This window comes from Cnephaeus nilssonii, assembly GCF_951640355.1.
Source record: "Cnephaeus nilssonii genome assembly, chromosome: 3".
Taxonomy (NCBI): Eukaryota; Metazoa; Chordata; class Mammalia; order Chiroptera; family Vespertilionidae; genus Cnephaeus; species Cnephaeus nilssonii.
Window position 1 is genome coordinate 1,054,378 of NC_137074.1, and position 1,071 is coordinate 1,055,448.

The following is a 1,071-nucleotide window of genomic DNA, read 5'->3' on the forward strand; positions in this document are numbered from 1 at the left end:
CCGTCCCTCAGGCTCCCCAGCCCTGGACCTGCTGCGTCACGCACCGTGTCCTGACCTGCCAGGGGGCAGGGAACCAAGGTCCTCACCTCGGGATTACCACAGAGAGGGGGCCCCACCCACTCACTCTGGGGGTTACTACAGAGGGGGCCCCCACCCACTCACGCTATTGCGTCTCTAACACGGTGTGTCTCCCGCCCGAGTTGTGACAAAGTACAGTAACACAGACCCAGAGTCCCAGACGGCAGGGAGCAGAGCCGAGCCCCACGGACACGCGGCTTTACTGAGCCGAGCTCCGGGGTCCCTGCCTGCGAGTGACGCCGCCATGGGGAGCCGCCTGCTGCACGGTCGGGGGGCAGGCGTGTCAGGCCGTGTTCCGTGACCCACATGCAATGCCACAGGGGGGTGCATCTCGGGACGGGGACGCTGCGGGCCACACCGTTCAGGTCTGCGCGCGTTCAGTGCGCCCAGCAGTCGGCACCCGCTAGGTACCTGCCAGGAGCCGGCTCCGAGCCGAGCACAGTGTCTGAGTCCCTTCACCCTCATGACAGCCGTGGGGTAGGTGCTCTGTGATTCCCATTCCATGGATGAGCAAATAGAGGCTGAGGGTTACTCCAGGCCACGGAGCCAGGACAAGGCAGAGCTGGGCTGGGACCCGTCTGTCCATATGGAGTCCAGCCTCCCGGTGACCAGCGGGGCCAGAGGCACCTCCCCCCAGACCTCAGACTCCCCGCGCCCGTATCTCAGGGCGGAGTTAGTTACTGAGGAGCAGAACAGTAAGACAGAACCCAGGTGGCCAGGCCAGAACCACTGGTATCCAAACAGAACGTGTCCGCTTGTCTGACCACAAGGACTAAGCGAGGGGACCCCAGCCGAGGGCTCGGCACATGTGAGGGCTCAGCGAGGGAGTCCTTATGACAACACATTCATCCTACCCCTGCTGGCGGCCACAGCTACACGCTAAGATCTCTAGGGCAAGCGTGTCAAACTCAAAGGCTCACGCGGGCCAAACAAGGTTTAAGTGTATGTGGCCGCAAAAAAATAAAAGCTTCAGTTTCCATAGAAACATAGGTT